Genomic DNA, 15,788 nt, shown 5'->3' with positions numbered 1-15,788 from the left:
GTTTCTGTGATTCATAAATAGAAATCGCCTAATGAGCATTTCAAATATCCCACTGTCATTTTCATGTCGGTTTTTCTTATCCAATGTTTGCATAGCTCTGCTGACAATAACTATTAAAACACAGCGATATCCCTTCCACTCCAAAGTAGCAACTTTGGAGTTTCAGGAGTTAGTCTATGAGAAATATCACAACAGCAGCAATAACTATTGAATTTTCTGAGGAGAGATAAAAAAAACCCAACCTCCTCCTTTCTGGTTCTTCGATTCTACTTAAACAGGATTTACATATTTGGTCTGCAAAGGAGCAGGGGTAAATACATTCTCCTATGTACTAAAGGCATTTATACCTATACTAAAGGATGAAGGTAGAGATGAATAAAAGCAGAGATGCAGAGTTGCTGGCACTACCTACTGGAGAAAATATTATGGAGAAAATAATACCTAATCCATGAGAAATTAGCAGTGAGTTCTGGGGGCAGGCAGGGGATCTCTAATAGAGGAAGAATGAATATATTAGACTTCTATGTAGCTCGCGTTTCTTCCATGGCATTTCCCCCCATTCCCTTTGTCTATAACTTAAAGCACATGGCAGCACTTACAAAAAGAGCCTGACAGAGCTGACCTTCAGCTGCTCCAACCACTGAACTCGCACAGTGCCAGACCCAGGCCACCAGTTGCTTCCACCACCACCACCTCACCGAGCCTACCTGTTTATTCTGTGATCTCAGTGCCTGTGTGTTTGTTGCACTGTGAGGACTCAGTCATTTCAGATGTCAAGGAAGCGTTACATGGTGATGTTTTTGGTCAGAAGATAATTGCTGTGTTAGTGGATTTTCTGTTGCTATATCACCCTTACTTTCTATTTCAATTTGACACTGGCTTTCATTTTTCTCACGCCGTACGTGCTAGCACTTAGCTTGAGTTGAAGTCCAAGAAAAAGGCTGCTTACCATACTGGCATCCCAGAGAGATAAAGTCTTTTCAGCAGAGCTAGTGAGCACAGTGTTGGAAAATGAAGAACCTCAGTGCTGTTGAACTGAATCTTTACGGCCACCCATCCTACGCTTGCTTCTCTCACTGCAAAAGAAAAAAACCAGAAATACAGCACTTGCCAGTCATTATAATAATAATAATATTCAAGTTTAGGTCAATCAGCAACACGTTTCATGTATCCTTAATAGTTACTCTCTTAACAAAATGAACATTGCTATTCATCACCCAAGGACCACACCACAGAGGAAACAAAAACCCATACCAGCTGAGTGTTTGCTTCCCAGTAATGAAGGCTACAGCAAGAAGCTCAAAAGAAAAGGAGAAGTGGGCTTTAAAAGATGGAATTATAAGGACAAACAATCAAAGCATCACTTTGTTTCCTGGGTGCACCCTCAAAAACCCTGTTTGATGTAGAATTTAGAAAGAACATGGATGAAAAGATAGGACAGGGAGTATTTCACTGCTGACAACACCATTTCCTTTTTAAAAGTATCTTCTTCCTTCTTGCTTACACAGGATCTAAGAGATCTATAGCCCCATGCCAACACACACCATGAAGAAAACCAGAGGGTACCAGCAGCCTCACTTTCTTCTGAAGGTCTGCAGAAAGACTTAAAGAAATTAAGTAACATCTGGGAGTTCTTTTCCAAAGGTAAAGCCTTGTCACTGAGGACAGCCAAGAGACCTTTTCCTTGAAGAAGAGGTCTCTGACTATGGATTAGACCCACCAGTACCTATTATAACCTGTAAGTTCTTAAACCAGATGTCAGGGAAGAAGTAAGTCTTTACTGTGGCTCTGATGGAATTAACCCATGACATGGTTCTGGAAGTTCTTTCAAGGCTGAAGACTTCCAGCTATCCCACCTTCTCTCAGCTGGTCAGCTATGAAGCAGTACCCTAGAAGGTTTTGTTTTGCTGTATCTTTTTGGTTTGTTTTCTTATTTTTCAGTGAGTTAATTCTGAGACAATGCTGCTGATCCCTCTCTATTCAGGGGATGAACCCCATACAGACAGAACACAAAACAGGAAGATTTGCCCATCGTAAGAGATAGAGACACAACCACTACAACATTCCTGCAGAGAAAGAGTTCTCTCACAAATCAACCTGAAGTTGGCTATATAACTACAATTTAATAAAAGCTTTTTGGCTTCTCTTTTGTCTTCTGCTCATACACCAGAGAAAAACCTTCCTTAAAGACCTCCAGCAGAAGAGAAGCAATATGCCTCACCAGGACAACACAGAAGGTAACAAACAAATCAAGGCCAGGTTGGATGGGGCTTTGAGCAGCCTGATCCAGTGGAGGTGTCTTTGCCCATGGCAGGGAGGTTGGAACTGGATGGGTTTAAGGTCCCTTCCAACCCAAACCATTCTATGAAAGTTGGGTCTATTCAAACAGAACAGAATGGCAAAGGCTTAACTCCTATGCAAACAAAACAAGAGGGGAGACAACTGAAATGAACTGGCAATCACCATTCATTATGGCTGTAAGCCAGAGCCACCCATGCTGATAGGAATTTTGGTCCATAAGCTCTTTAGATGTAGAAGAACCTTCATGAATTCGCAGTGTTTATGTCGTTATATACTGTGAGAACACACGAGTAGGTGAGCGCGCTATGGTAAAACCTGATCAATGTAAGGTTGGTAGCAGCTCCATCATCTTTGTTCAGCTGAGTCGAAAATAGCATGGAAAAAAAAACAAAACAACAACTCATCATAAATTATTGCAGCTTCCAGTGAGGGCTCTGGATTTTATTCCCTGCTCATGGGATTCTGACAGCAGAAACACCTCCCTGGAGCTGGCTGCTGAATATATCATTGGGGCTAGCAAATTAGATTACTGATGGCTCTTAACTGAGAAATTTCTTACAGTATTTATTAAGGAAGCTGTCAGCAGGGGGAATTAAAGATGTAGGGGGTTTGTTTTTCTTTTCTTCCTGCCTGTGTGTCACCAGAAGAGTCTCAGAGCTCTTGTAGGTTTTGTTTCCACAGCACAGAAGATCAGCAGCTGCGGATCAGATACAGGCCAGCAGAGCTGAAGGGCTTCGAAGGACACTGCCCCGATCTCTGATCTAACAGCGCGACTTCTCAGACCTATTCTAAGGCCCTTCTGTTCCCCAGACTGGGAGGCACATGTTGTGCTGAGCTGAACACCAAGCCTGTCCCCGCAGAAGGGAGATAAGTTCTTCCCCAGTAGAAATATTATCCAGGAAACATATTTCAAAGGAATATCTGATTCTGCTGATATCATTTCACAGAATCTATGTTCTTCTCTTACAGATAATGCATTATCCCGTTCAGTATTATCTCTTATATAGACTGCATGTGTTATTTTATCACAAGGACTCATTTCAAACTGGTCATAAAGTATTGTGGCTGTTAGAGCGTGGCGCACAAGATATCTGATATTCACAATCACTTGATATACAACAACAAAGTAACTGCAATACAACATTTTTTTGTTTCATGGTCCCATGACAATGCTTTACACCGCCTTCACCTCACATCATATACTTTTATTTGTGTACAAATATGCCACTGCTTAAAAGTGGCCAATTATTTCTTCTTGCCCGTTACGCTGCAAAACTTGGAGTGGCTGCAGAGTTTTCTGACAAGCAAAATCCTTCTGTGTGTTTTTGTGGGAACTTATTAGTTTTGAAAACATAAGGAACTTTACACAGTGTGATACTATTCTAGAGGAAAAGGGGATATTTACCTGTAGTAACAGGATGCATGTACATCCTTCTCAAAGGCTGGGGGGAGCTACTTCTTCAAGCTGCTTGAGGTGAAAAAAAGGAGGAAAAGGAAGGCAAGTAAAGGGAAAAAGCATATTTTGTTCAAGAGTCACTGACGTAAGAGTCAGATCGTCCCAGGCAGACTGGTTGCAAGAACAGGCTTGTGAGAGATTAATTAGGTGCTAAAGCAGGAAGGCCCATTCAGAATCCTTTTGCAAGGTGAAAATGGACTGAAGTGATGGACCATGACAGCAGCAGAAGGGAAGGAAATGATTTGTACTTTTCCATCAAGAGCACAAACACCCAGACCCGATGCAGTTGTCTGTCTCCCTCCTTACCACTTCCATATCATTGTGTACTGATGAGCGAGCTCTGGCTCTCAAGATTTAATTTACCACTCTAGTAACTGACCGATATTTCTAAGAACCTCCAACTGCTACGTAAAATAAACTCATCTTTCCTTCCAGCTGAGATATAATTTCAGTGAGACTGTCTTGTATACAAGCTATCTTTTGGTCAGAAAGGGGAACATTTTATTTAGATGCACTTTTTCCACACAAAAATGTAGGTATGGTATGAAGGGTAGAGCATCACCCCATCTTCCACGAGAGTTTGTATTTCTGTCCAGTGGTTCATAGAATCACCAGGTTGGAAAAGACCCACCAGATCATCGAATCCAGCCTCCATTGGAATAAATACAGGGGTTTGCATTAATCCAAGGAGAAACCTCGAGTTTATCTCCATTGGATAAATCCATAGCGACATCTATTATTTAATTATTTTTTTTTCCATTATGAACACACAGCCTCACGGATTCATTGTCTCCAAGTATTTTGGTTCAGAAGAGAGTGGGAATTGGCTATGAACAGTAGCTTAGGCATTTGCAGTGCTCTTGTTGGCTACATTCGGAGACAGAGAAAGAGGTCCTGGTGGTAGAAATACTGCTCGGGAGTTCAGTACTTTGATGACTGCATTCTGAACCTCATCTCAGACACCGATTCCAACCCTCACCCTTTAGCTTTTATCTCTATTTTCTCAGTGTAAACCATCAGTTAACACATTTTCTTGACTCATAACTAATTATCCTGAGTGTTCTTTTTTTCTAGACAAAGTCATTTTCCCTCCCCTTAAATCCAGGTAAGTTAATGACATCCATCAATAAATCAACCTTAATCTAACCACGTTTCGATTTTCTTAACAGATTCAAGCAAACACAGACAGACTGTTAGAAGAATCACATCTATATCATGAATGCTGGTGTTTAAATGAATCCTACCATTTGATGGGAATGGTTGGACTCGATGATCTGGTGGGTCTTTTCCAATCTGGTGATTCTATGATTCTGTGATATCACCAGCTCAACAGGGATGGAAAAATTCTACGTGCTCAATTTTTAGAGACTTCTCTTTTGAGAACTGCATTCCAGAATGGTTCATTCAAATTCCAAAGGACTTTCAGTAAAACTTCAGAAGATAGGAAACATTTCCTCTTCCATAAGACTTCGCTGAATATTAACAGGCTTCCAGCTCTGTGCTAATACACGATAGCGGCCAAATAACGCATTAGTTAGATATTTCTATAACTTAAAAGAGAATACAGATAGCGAACAGATTTCTCTTACCCTGTATGTGTTCCTCCATGCACAGACAGTTAAAAATCAACACGAACAACAAGCTGGCACACCCTGGTGGGAACGTTTTACAACGGCCGGTACATATTTATCGCTGAGGGCTATACAGGGCACACAGCCTGGACGACCCGCAGCGCTCCACAGCGGCTCGGCACTCATTTCCAAAGACACACAGCGAACCAGAGCGACAGGTGAGATTACATGCTGCCAGTTTTTCTGCTATTTAAAAGTGGTTTTTTTTAAAAAAACACATAACAAATGCTTATTAGTAATCTGATGAAAACACAACAAGCTCTGCCTCTTGCTTTGATTTTTATTTTAAAGCGTGTGGTTTCTATGCTCAGCTCACGGAAAAATTCAGCAGGTGGGGAGTGATATCATTTCAGTGATTAGTTAGGTAGTCATAGTTACTTATTTTATTGCTGTGCCATATTAAGTCTCATTTCAAGCATGATAATTAAAAGCACCTGTACAGCCAGTCAAAATTAATGAGATTTTAAGCATGTATGTTTGAGTCAGAGCCTCTGCCAGACACCTTTATACACACCTTTCAATGGAATACATTAAAAGCACAAACACTCTCAAACCATACTATCTTTCCCAACAACTGCTCTCTGAAATCATCCCAGGGAACAAACACCAAACTAAACTCTTTCTCAAGTCTATTGAATGACATTCTTCCATGTGACTTGCAATCCCTAGCAGGTAAAATGCCAAGATTAATCTCCCCCTCTGCTCTCGTGAGACCTCACCTGGAGCCCTGCGTTCAGTTCTGGAGTCCTCGGCACAGGAAGGACATGGAGCTGCTGGAGCAAGTCCAGAGGAGGCCGTGGAGATGATCCAAAGGCTGAAGCCCCTCCAGGACGAGGACAGGCTGAGAGAGTTGGGGTTGTTCTGCCTAGGTTGTTCAGCTCTGAGGAGACCTTAGAGCAGTTTCCAGTACTGAAAGGAGCTCCACGAAAGCTGGGGAGGGGCTCTTGATCAAGAATTGCAGGAACAGGATGAGGGGGAAGGGGCTTCAGCTGCAAGAGGGGACATTTAGATGAGATCTTAAGGAAGAAATGCTTTCCTTTGAGGGTGGAGAGACCCTGGCCCAGGCTGCCCCGAGCAGTGGTGGCTGCCCCATCCTTGGAGGGGTTCAAGGTCATGTTGGATGGGGCTGATCCAATGGGAGGTGTCCCTGCCCATGGCAAGGGGTTGAAACTGAATGATCTTTGAGGCCCTTTCTAGCTCAAAATGTTCCATGATTCTAGGATTTCTAAGGAAGTTTTGTAAGGTCACAAAACAACTAGTCTTCAACAGTGCTACAGTGATATAATTGAAACACTTAAAAGGAAAAAAACTTTCAACAAAAACAAACCCTATCACTTTCCCATTATGTGGCTTTATCTCCAAAATGTGTTTAAATTAAGCGTACAACTTTGCCAGCCAAGATCAATGGGCAAGTATAGCAAATGGGCTGGCTTAAGACATTAAAATGCCAGTTTAGTTTATGCTGTTATAAATGCATCCTATCACGGCTTTACATTTTATGACCTCTATTTTATGTCTAGGTAGCTTCACATATGACACATCCAATTACTCATGTCAAGAATGTAAAACTACCAGTATTTCAGTTAAAAGTGCCTCCCATCATTTATAACAATGATTTTTTCCCTTGACCCATTATTTCGCTAAATGTAAGACATTTTCTAAGACATTGACATGTGGGGACACTTCCTCTATAGAAAGTACATTTGTCTCTGAAAAGCTATGTGCCAGTACGGTGCTGTCAATATGAGCCACTTTGTTCAATTATAACTTATCTTCAATGAAACGAAGGTCTCTTCAAACTGTGAACGTTCATTTGTGCCCCCTTTCAAACTAGTGGTTGACACTTTGAAATGCAGCACTCAAAGAGATGCTCCTACTATTTTTATGAAAATGTAAACATCTCTTCTCCGGTATTTATAAATATTTCGAAAGAAAACAGAAATCAAATCCATCTCTGTGTCATTTAGCTTCATTATGAGCACACATGGAACATTTTAATTTTCACAGTTTGTGTGCTTTGCAAAACAAAGAGCAATCCCCAGCGGCCAGCAGGTCAAGGGAGGGGATGCTCACCCTCTACTCTTCTCTCGTGGGACCCCACCTGGAGCCCTGTGTCCAGTTCTGGAATCAACAAACAAAGGATAAAGAACTGTTGGAATGCATCCAGAGGAGGCCACAAAGATGATCCGAGGGCTGCAGCCCCTCTGCTATGAAGACAGGCTGAGAGAGTTGGGGTTGCTCAATCTGGAGAAGACAAAGGCTCCAGGAAGACCTTGGAGAAGCTTCTAGTACTGAAAGGGGCTCCAGAAAAGCTGGAGAGGGGCTTTTTACAAGGGCCTGGAGTGGTAGGACAAGGGGGAAGGGCTTTAATTCAGAAGGGGGAAGATTTAGATTAGACATTAGGAAGAAATTCTTCATGATGAGGGCAGTGAGGCCCTGGCCCAGGTTGCCCAGAGAAGCTGTGGCTGCCCCATCCCTGGAGGGGTTCAAGGCCAGGTTGGATGGGGCTCTGAGCAACCTGATCCAGTGGGAGGTGTCCCTGCCCATGGCAGGGGTTGGGACTGGATGGGCTTTGAGGTCCCTTCCAACCCAAACCATTCTGTGATTCTATGAAGTGTCAGTTTGCAGAGTTACTCCCGAGTTACTAAATCGTGGGAAACCCCTTTATGTTGTTGGCTTCAGACAATTTTACACTTTTTACATTCACAGGGAGCAGAAGCAGGATTAAGTATTAAACCTTCCTGTTACGCTCACATCAGAGGCTGCTTTGAGCTCGGCCAGGTAGGGCTGGCTGAATCACACGAGCACGGTGTGCGACTCCTGCTCCCACTGAAAGCGACACAAGGTTTGCCACTGATGCCAGCAGGAGCAGGATTAGGTCCAGGTTTATCACCACGGGAACCCGACAGCTCACTCTTTTGGTCTTGTGCACAGTAAATTGAGCATGTAAAAGGCAATTGATCTCTGAAGCGGCACGGACTTACCTTCTAAGTTCAAGGGCGCAACTCTTTCCCTTCCTATGTCCTTTTCCTCCTCCTTCTGCCAAAAGCAAAGTGAAGCCCTAGCAACTAGGAAGGCTTGGCCAAGGAAGAAAGAACCCTAAACGTGATATAAATAGTTTATCGGTGTTTTCTAGAACAAACATTACTCATCTGACTCAGCAGGTTTACACGGATGCAATAAAATATTGTTACATCCTTTTCCTAGACCTCCTTGAGAAAGCAGAGAACTTAGAAGTCACTCTTAAACCACGGAGACTCTGAAATGGATCAAATTGATTCTTTTAATTAAAAAGACATAAGTCAACAGTAAGAGATTGGGGTTTTTTTTGGGTCTTGCTTGGTAAGTCGCACGTATTTTGGGGATCAATCTTGCAAGCATCACATAAGTGTTAAAATCTGCCTATAGCAGGAACGTGGGTCAAATGCAAACCCATCATAGCGTGCCCATGAGCTTGTCTGTAAACCTTCCACAGAAACCAAATCACAGAGTGCTTTTGGTTTGAAAAGACCTCTAAGATCATCAAGTCTAAGCATCGATAGGGGAGATTTAGGCTGGACATTAGGAAAAAATTCTTCACAGAAAGGGTCGTTGGGCACTGGAACAGGCTTCCCAGGGAGGTGGTTGAGTCACCTTCCCTGGAGGTGTTTAAGGCACGGGTGGACGAGGTGCTAAGGGACATGGTTTAGCGTTTAATAGGAATGGTTGGACTCGATGATCCGATGGGTCTCTTCCAACCTGGTTATTCTATGATTCTTTGATCCATCTGGCCCTGCTAAATGCACCAATAGACCATGCCCCCAAATACAACACCTACTCATCTTTTACCTCCCCCCCAGAGATCACCTCCCCAGGCAGCCTCTGCCAGTGTTTGACAACCCTTTCAGTAAAGAAATTCCTCCTAATATCCAGCTTAAATCTCCCCTGGTGCATTTTGAAGCCATTTCGCCTTGTCCCATCACTGGCTACCAGTGAGAAGAGATCAACCCCCACCTCACTACAACCTCCTTCTAGATAGTTGTAAAGAGTGTTAAGGTCTTATCCCAGTCTCCTTTTCTCCAGACTAAATAACCTTAGCTCCCTCAGCTCCTCGTCACAACACTTGTGTTCTAAATACTTCATCAGCTTCATTGTCCTTCTCTGGACATGCTCCAGCTCCTCAATGTCCTTCTTGTAATGAGGGGCCCAAAACTGAACCCAGGACTCATAGTGAGGCCAAGTACAGAGGCACATTCACTTCCCCGCTCCTGATGGCCACGCTGTTTCCTAGTGCAGGCCAGGATGTTGCTGGCCTTCTTGGCCACCTGGGCAACCTGCTGGCTCACATCCAGCTGACTGTCACCCAGCACCCCAGGTTCTTCTCCTCCAGGCAGCTCTCCAGCCTCTCCTCTAAAAGCCCGTAGTGTTGCATGGGGTTCTCGTGGCACAAGCCTTGTTGAACCTCATCCAATTGGCCTCGGACCATCGATTCAGCCTGTCCAGGTCTACAGGTTCCTTCAACCCAAAATACAAAGAGGGTTCTTCCCTCACTCTGTGGTGTCACCTCCACAACCAGAATATGCTCTCCCTACTATTTATGCCTTTGTGTGCTGTTAACAAGCTCCTCAGTCCACAGCAACATCCAAACAGAACACGAAAGCTATTTTGTTTTGTTGCGGTGGAAATTTATTTCCTCCTCAGGGACCTTGCCTCCTTACATATTCTGCTGTTCTAAAAATTACTTTGTCCTATTTCTACGACATGAAATAGCCTCTTTGGCAAACAATACCCAGAAAGGGAAAATTGAACACACCTGAGAACACAGAAAGTACAAAAAGCACACGCAGAACAGAAAAAGAGGGCACTGCATTAAATCAAATGAAGTCTAATAGCTTGAACTTCAGATTCAGCAAAGTCTAATAGTGAGGGACGTTTGGTCAAAACTCCCCTAATAAATTTATAATTACCCAGCAGAATGCAACGCTCCAGTCAGGTTTCTACTCTGCGGTGAAATCAGATAACAGGCAAATAATCACAGTCCTTGAAAGAGTGTTCTATAAATGCAGGAGGAAAAAAGGTTGCAAAACTTCATGCTTTACCCATGGGATTATAAAAGCTTATTTGTCTCAAGCCCTTGTAATTTATGTATCAGAACATGTGTTACTGGAAAAGTAGCCAGTTATGACACCTTATTTATTTTCTGGAAGAGCTCCCCTAAATGTATTTTAGTATAAGCTGTGTATTTATCTGGTTTGTGGAAACTTCCACTACTACTGAGATAATGATCAGCTTACCAAGATGTATCACTGAAAAAAAAATACTCTTAGAACCATATAATCATTGAGGCTGGAAAAGACCTCTCGGATCATCTAGTCCAACCATCAGCCCAACCCTATGGTGCCCACTAAACCACGTCCTAAAGTGCCACTTCTACATGCTTTTTGAAGCCCTCCAGGGATGGAGACTCCACCACTGCCCTGGGCAGCCTCTGCCAGGGCTTCACCACTCTTTCATTAAAGACATTTTTCCTAATGTCCAGTATAATCCTTCCCTGGCGCAATTTGAGGCCACTTCCTCTCTTCCTATCACTTGATACCTGGGAGAAGAGACCAGCACCCACTTCACTACAACCTCCTTTCAGGGAGCTGTAGAGGATAAGGTCTCCCCTCAACCTCCTTTTCTCCAGGCTAAACTATCTCAGTTCCCTTTACTGACTTTCATAACCCCTGTTCTCCAGCCCCTTCCCCAGCTCTGTTCCTCTCCTTTTGATGCACTCCAGCCTCTAAATGTCTTTCTTGTAGTGACGGGCTCAAAATTGAACAGAGGATTCAAGGTGAAGCCTCACCAGTGCTGACTGCAGGGGCACAATCCCTTCCCTATTCCTGCTGGCTATCCCATGGCTGATCCAAGCCAGGATGCTGTTGGATTTCTTGGCCACCTGGGTCATTCCTGGCTCACGTTCAGCTGCTGTCAACCAGTACCCCAGGTCCCTTTCTGCCAGGCAGCTTTCCAGCTGCTCTTCCCGAAGCTGGAACGCTGCATGGGGTTGTAGTGGCCCAAGTGCAGGACCCGGCACTGAGCCGTTCAGACAAAAAAGCGCAAAGGTGAAAGAACACATGAGATGTTATTGTGTTGAGCACAGACTTGACTGCCTGATGCAAGCCTAAGAAATAACAAGAACCCTTCTTTTCTACCACTGACCGAGTGTATTTCTGCATAGAGCACATGGTGTTTGGTTGGGTTTAACAGGACAGAAGACTTTCACAGGTACCATGTCTGATTGGAGCCATCTAGCAAAAGTAGACAAAAAAACCTTCCAAACAATTACATCATGTTCTTTGAGTGACTCGAATACTGCTCAAATCCAAGATTATTTTGATAAACACTGAACATAATAAATACGATTAGCAATAGCTCTATATGTTCTCTATGAGTGAAAGCGCAAATTAGCGAATTAATAATGTTCTACTTAGGCTTTTGCTAGAAGGTCTGAAAAAATTACAGTGTGTGCCAATAGTCTATCTCCTTTTTTATTGGCTTGAAATGTGAATAATGAATCTGCTTTTTATTGTACTGAAGATTTAGCCTCTTAATGTCTTACATTTCTCTGAACAAGTGTTGTGCAAGAAGCAGTATTATTTGCATTACTTTGTGCTCCCAGATAAAGTGTTTTCAGTGTGAAGCTTAGGGTTTTTTTAAAGGAAAGATAAACCAATAAGGCATTAAGATCTCTACTTAGGAATGGTTTACAGTCATTTTCTTTTAACTTTACCCGTTAACAATATAATTTTATATCAATATAATTAAGCCATATAATCACAGTGCACACCCAAAACAAGCATCATTGTATGAGAAGAACAATACTCACCATTACAAGACCAGATTGATTTCTAAAGCAACATAGTGATACTGTAGAGCCCTTTATAGATGCAGTCTGGCACTAAGCATAACATAAATGTAAGTATTTTCTTAAATGTTCAGCTGAACCAGGACCAGAAGACACATCATTTTGCCAAACTTAGCCTGGAACAGGGAAGTTGTGGCTGCCCCATCCCTGGAGGTGTTCAAGACCAGGTTGGATGGGGCTCGGGCAGCCAGATCTAGAGGGGACGTGCCTCCTGCCCATTGCACAGGGATTGGAACTAGATTAAGGTCCCTTCCAACCCAAACTATTCTATGGTCCTAAAATAGCAACAGAAATTAGTACTTCCATAGCTGTCTCAACAGAAACACCAACAAGTGATCACCATAAATGGAACTTATAATTTTTTCCAGTCTGTAGCTGTTCTGAGTCACAATAGCAAGGGAGGCCAGAGAAGCCCAAATGCTTCAGCAGGAAACCACATCCACCCTAACAGCAGCAAAAGGACAGCAATCGCCAGGTCTGTCTTCAGGAGGGTGAGGACAACTGCTGAGATTAAAAGGTTTGCAATATGGGACATTTATTTCCATAGCAGCCTGTAAGACACACTTCCTTACCTTTCACCATGTAGAGTCAGATGAACTCTGAAACCTTGTCAAGGTTTCTTCAACATCCCAGCAGTCAACACTTGATTGTTGGCAGCACCGGGTATTTTTCAGCTCATGGCCCCAGGTGCTGCACAAACTCCCTTCCCATGGAAACTGGGCTCCAAATCAGCATTGATAATTGATTTCAGCTACTTAAATTTGAACAGAAGCACGTTCCTTGACATTCAAGTATTTCAGAAGTCAGTTGCATTTTCATGGCTTCAACTTTGGATTATGTTGCTTTTGAAAAGAGCCATATTTTTCCCAAGGTTAGAATCAGGTCAATAAAAACAACTTCGAAAGCCACGGGAAAGGAACAAAATGTATGCATCTATATCCAAAATCCAGATGTTAATAAGTGCCCTTTCCAAGGACCATCTTGTCATACACAGACCCTTGCTCTTGTTCATAAATATTGGTAAAAGACCGATGTCTGGGAATGGTCCAAAATTTCTCCTGACAATATTTAACAATGTGTGATCTTGTCAGAAACAATAAATTTCTTACGACTACTCTAAGGAACCCAACTTAGCAGCATTCCCAGAACATCTATAACACACCCATGTGGGTCTGCATCCCACACAAACAGCACTGGTACCCACTCCCCTAAAGCAATGCGGGAGCACACAATCTAGATTCCTCGATCAGAACTAAAAACCCAGGTTTAGTTCTTCCCTCTGCCTGAGGAAAGTCAATGCACATGTATGAAATCACCTGTTCATGGCTGTAACTGCCTTTTTTATCAAATCTGACTCTGTGCAGAAAAAAGTTGGCTGAAGAAAAAAATCCTGCAGACCAATGGTGCCAGCACTTAGAATGACAAGATCTGAAGTGGTCCCACTCCAAGGTCAGCTCTTGTATTTTATAGTTATTGAATAAAATGTCACTTCAGTCCTTAGGACAGGAGCTAGAACACAATCTTCTCCTCCTCTGGGATGCTCAGGCCTCCCTTGCACTGTACAGAAAGCATAATCATCTATCGCAGAATTATTGACATCAGACCAGGGCAAGGTGCACTCAGGTTCAGAAAGGTACACGGTGATGCTTACGTTATTTTTTGACTCTAGCTCTTGCTCAGCACTTTCTGCACATCAAGCTTCCATAAGGGTTTGGTTTTTTTTTTGGACAGTTAAAGACAGGAACACCAGAAATCACTTATTGAAAACTATAGCCTTATTTTATTAAACAATTATCTCTGACTCCCTCAAGGCATAGGGGTACTGGATAATCAGATAAGCGCAATCTTGGTAATAATAAAATAGATCTAAACCATTTAAGCCAACATTAAACACTGCAGAACTAGTATGAGCATGTATTCTGCTCAGCAATTCTGCAGCCGAATAAGCAAAGACTGGCTCCCCGGTGGCAGTGGCTTATCCTCCATTATCATATCTGCTGGCATCAGCGCTGAGCTGATGCCTTGTTTTCGCAGTCAGTATGTAAGATGCCACGGTTTTATTATTTTTGCCCTTTGTTTTTTTAATACAAAAACTTTGTAGGTAGAATTCACTTTTCTGGCTAACGCTGAACAACTACATCCAGACATACAACTGTAGAATCATAGAATGGTTTGGGTTGGAAGGGACCTTAAAGATCGTCCAGTTTCAAGCCTCCTGCCATGGATATGGACATTTCCACTGGATCAGGCTGCTCAAAGCCACATCCAACACGGCCTTGAACATCTCCAGGGATGGGGCAGCCACCACTTCCCCAGGCAACCTGGGCCAGGGCCTCCCCACCCTCAGCATAAAGAGTTTCTTCTTGAATTCTAATCTAAATCTTCTCCTTTCCGAATTAAGGCCATTACCCCTCATCCTATCACTCTAGGTCCTTGTAAATGTCCCTCTGTAGCTTTCCTGGAGCCCCTTTCAGTACCAGAAGCTGCTCTAAGGTCACCCCAGAACCTTCTCCTCTCCAGGCTGAACAACCCCAACTCTCAGCCTGGCCCCACAGCAGAGGCGCTCCAGCGCTTGGATCATCTTCATGGCCCTCTTAATTGATCCAAGAACTTACTGCTGTTGAATTTGAAAGATAAGAGCACACGTGTATTTTGATAGATCACTGTGAAGTGATCCAGTTTTGTGTGTGTATATAAATGCTTATGTTAGAACTGCTCTGTCCAAACATGCTATGGAGGAAAAGGGGAGCCGTCTAAATTCAATAGTCAGGTCTCCTTTATGGTGAATTTCAAGCACTCTGAATAATCTCATTGTCCTTTCTTTCATTCTTTTCCTTCTCATCATTTGTGTCAACTCTTCTCCTTGATCGCATTAACAGATAAAGAATATGACATGGCATGCACAGCTATGACTGGTCGCACACAAACCAGAAAATGAGAAATGTAATATGAACAATAGGATCTGAAATGCCTTTACACCACAAGACCAAATGAACTTACTGTGCTATACTAGAACACACATTTTCTGTTGAATCCTGCCTATGTGGCTCATCTGATCTATTTCTTCTGTAAAGACACTGACAAATATAATAAATAGTTGCTTTTTATATGATTTTAAGTCTGCAGTTTTTAAAACATGTTACTCCTGTCACTCTAAAGCCTAAAATATCTTGCCAGACCCTACTCTGAATTCATCCTGTAGAGATCTGTCACACCATATCCTCTACAACCTTGTGCATTTAGGATGAGATTTCCAAACCTCTCTGACAATGCAGAGTCTCAGATTCGTATAGCTTTTGAGTGCCTAAATAATCAACGAGATTATTAACAGGATTTTCAAAAGTCACCAAATCCCTGCTCCACCAGATTTTCAATCAACCCTCTGGGCACTTTTAAAGATCCAACTCTTTGTGCCCACCCTCTAGTATCTGCTTAGGGGAGAACTTTGCTAGGTGACTTTACCAGCCTTAGGCAGAAGATGACAGGGAAAAGACTCGTCTCACTGAAGAACAAG

At 42.8% G+C, this 15,788-nt stretch overlaps 1 long non-coding RNA gene across 1 annotated transcript in view; it reads right to left on the bottom strand.

Moving 5' to 3' along the window:
* Positions 1 to 980: 980 nt before the first annotated feature.
* Positions 981 to 15,788, bottom strand: part of LOC138722456 (uncharacterized) — a 54,132-nt gene continuing 39,324 nt past the window's right edge. The window contains exon 3 of the long non-coding RNA XR_011337706.1: positions 981 to 1,076. This is a non-coding gene — a long non-coding RNA (uncharacterized lncRNA). The remainder of the gene's footprint in view (positions 1,077 to 15,788) is intronic.

This window comes from Phaenicophaeus curvirostris, chromosome 7 (genome assembly GCF_032191515.1).
Source record: "Phaenicophaeus curvirostris isolate KB17595 chromosome 7, BPBGC_Pcur_1.0, whole genome shotgun sequence".
NCBI lineage: Eukaryota > Metazoa > Chordata > Aves > Cuculiformes > Cuculidae > Phaenicophaeus > Phaenicophaeus curvirostris.
This window is presented reverse-complemented; position numbering and strand designations above follow the sequence as displayed.